We start from the raw sequence: 3,559 nt of genomic DNA, 5'->3' as shown, positions 1-3,559 counted from the left end.
TAAGTTGTGTAGTTTTGATGACAGTTTTAACTTTTGATAAGGCAGTTTTAGCTTTAGTAGTAAGTTGTCGAGGAGATGTGGGAGAGGGATCTCCACATAATGTAGCAAACAAAGGTCTCAAATCAGCAGGAGATAATTATCAACTAGGTCTGAGACAATTAATATCTCTCAGTAGCTTTTGAAAATTATTGAGAGTATATAAGACATCAGCTTTAGTCTGTAAATTTTGTGGCCAAATCACATACCTATAATTAGTCTGTCTAAATATAAAAAAATGAGAGGCTTTCTGTAAGATACTGACAGTTTTAAAGTTTACAGGGAAAATATAAAATGAAATTGAAACAGTAAGAAGATATTTAGATTATACAATAGTTATGAGCCAATAAACATGATTTTTAAAATAATTTCAAACCCTCTATTTAGTTATATAATTTTTAAAATTTAAGATAACAGTAATTTTTTATAATAAAAATCTATCTTTTGAACTTTAAATGAACTTTAGTAGTTATCTTAACATGGAATAAGATGAGATATAGAGACTTAGGTGAGTTGGCTTCTTGACAAATTGAGGTAAGTTTTTTTTTTAAACTACCAGATTTTTTTAAAAAAAATATTATTTTATAAATCATTTTTTGAGTTTGTGTGAATTAGTTAACATAATTCAACATTACATCTGAAATATAAGTTAAACAAAAGAGTTTTTAACACTTTTGTGGGAAAGAGGCAAAATATCTTTACTACTTATATTGTGAAACTTTAAATAAAACAGACTCTCTTTATTGTGTATTAAAAGTATATTTGAGGGCTGGGGTTGTGGCTCTGTGGTAGGGCGTTTGCCTAGCAACGAGCTGGGTTCAATCCTCAGCACCACACAAAAATAAATAAATAAAAATAAAGTTATTTTGTCCAACTACAACTAAAAAAAAATTTTTAAGTACATTTAAGTTCACTTGTCAGTGTAGAGAGTAACACAAAATTTTATTATGTATGACAGATTATTTTTATCTAATTACAGAATGTTAAAATTACATAAATAAAATTTAACTAAATTTGTTATCTTTATAATAGACCATTGTTACAGAGAAGTTAAATTTGGAGAACACTAGTTTTGTAAAAATGTTTTCCTAAATCTTACATTTGAAAGACTTTATATGAATACTTTTAGAATATAAAGAAACAGGCTAACAGCACCACAATTACACTGATGTTTATAATTGCACTAATGTTTTTATATTAATGAAGTTTAACTTTTGAAGAAAAATTTAGAATCTGGAATGTAGCATAATACTTTAAAATAATAGTTTATCAGAGTTGGACAAACAATATTTTAAGACCTATTTTTTGATAAAATTTTACAGACATAAGAAATTATCTTGATAAGTAAGAGCAATTTAATGTTTTAAGAAATTTTAATTACTTTAACATGTAGAGTATTAAACTTTGGTTTAAATTAGTACATTAGTATTTTACTTGTGTCTGGGGAAAGGATCAGTATTTTATTTTTTCTCACTCCCTTTTTAGAAGTTTAATTAACTATTGATCTCTATCCTTTGAATTGGAAACAACTGTCCAATTGTTTCAGTTTGTCTGCTTGTTCTTGAAATGTAACAAATGTTTGTGAAAAGAGCAGCTTTTTGTTATCTGTTTTTATAAGCAAGTTTTATGCCTGAGACCCTGTTTAAGGCGTTTAGCCTCATACATTAGGAATTTGTTTTTGAAAAGAAGAAAAAGCCTTCAATATCTTTGATTGTACTAATTACATATAACCAATTTAGTTACACACAAACTTTTTGATATTTATTTTTACAAACCTTTTACAACTTACACAAACCTTTCTGTTACTTACTCAAACCTTTTCTCTTTCTCTCTCTCTCTCTCTCTTTTTTTTGAGAAACCTTATATCTATTGTATTTTATTTTATTACAAACCTTATGTTTGTTTTTTATAAGCCCTTTTATAGTTCTATCCTAGCTGTTGGGTTTTTTTTTTTTAACTTTATATTTTGAAACAATCATTATAAAATTTTTGAACTATTTTTAATTACTCTTTTTAATAAGATGAAATACTTTGTTATTTACAATACTGTAATTGAAAAACAGCTGAAACTTTCTGGGTCTTTTGTATATAGAATTACACCTGTTGGGCTAGTGTTGTAGTTCAGTGGTAGAGTACTTGCCTCTCATGTGTGAGGCCCTGGATTTGATCCTCAGCACCACATAAAAATAAACAAACAAAAATAAAGATATTGTGTCCATCTACAAATATATATATTTAAAGAGAATTACACCTGTTAGAACTTTAGCTTTTAGTAACCTAGTTTTAGTGAAGACCCAGAAACAAAGTAATGTTAAACTTTAAAAAAAAAATTCATTTAAGAAAACATATTTATGAAGATTAATCTCATTTATGTTAAATTTAATTTACTTATATTAATTATAAAATAAAAATATCAGAAAAATGTAATTAACAGTATTAATCATCTCTGTCCTGTTGGAAAAAAAAATCTTAGAACCAATTGATATTACATTACCTCTGCATAGAAATTCCCCCCCCCCCCCCACCCGCCATCAAGCATGCCACAGCCATGAAGTCATCAGGGATTCTAATTTCAGACACTGCTCTCCCATTCACTGTAACTGCTCTCCACAGGGATGCAGGAATCTAAATATTTGCAATGAAAGTGATAGTTTAAATAGATGGCTGAAAGTTATTTAAATCTACAGAGCTTTACACATTTTTTTCATGTGTATATGTTAACAGATTTGTTTTAACCCTTTGTCATATGATGGGTTCTGATTTTTAATGGGAAAATATGGTCACCATGGTTGATAGTAATCTCTATTTTCTGAAATCCTAGCTCCAGTTACTTCCTCAGTTTAGTCCTTAATTATTTTATATTTTAAGGTGCTTTTAATTGTTTTATAATTATAGCTTCCTTTCATCTAGTGAGTTGTTACCATCAGGCATTATCCTCAGCCTTATGGATACAAATTTAATTAGAAGCCCTAAATTTTTTATCATAACTATCCTCAATTTCTTCAAGACAAGTTCATAACTTCCATGAGGGTAGAAACCAATGTTTATACCTGTTTTTCTTTCTCACAGCTTCCCACCCAGCTTCTCCCCATTTATTATTCCCCCATAGGATTTTATTCTTTCTTGACATAACACCCTTTCCAGCATCTGCCTCTTTCTCTGCTTCCTATTTTAACAATATTTAAAAGAACTATCTATACTTGCTGATTCTAATTCTCTCCCCATTAGGCTTTCAACCCCTCTATATCCTGCAATGTCTCTTATCAATTCATTAGTGACCTACATCTTGCTAAGTCAAGTGAACCCATCTTTCTGTACCACTCAGCAGTTTTTCTATTTTTGTGACCACTCCTTCCTGGAAGTGCTTCTAAGGCTTCTGTGATACAGGCCCACCTAATTTTTCTTCTACTTCCTTATCTTACTTTTTAGTCTCTTGTCAGCTTCTTCCCCTTTATGAGATCTCTGAAGGTAGGAGATCTCCAAGACTTAGTCTTTGATATTTTTTTTCTTTGTTTATACTGTA

This window comes from Marmota monax, unplaced genomic scaffold, assembly GCF_021218885.2.
Source record: "Marmota monax isolate L192 unplaced genomic scaffold, Marmota_monax_Labrador192_F-V1.1 WCK01_AAM20220418_F8-fsc00061, whole genome shotgun sequence".
NCBI lineage: Eukaryota > Metazoa > Chordata > Mammalia > Rodentia > Sciuridae > Marmota > Marmota monax.
The sequence above is the reverse complement of the archived record's forward strand: the minus strand, read 5'-3'. Positions refer to the sequence as shown.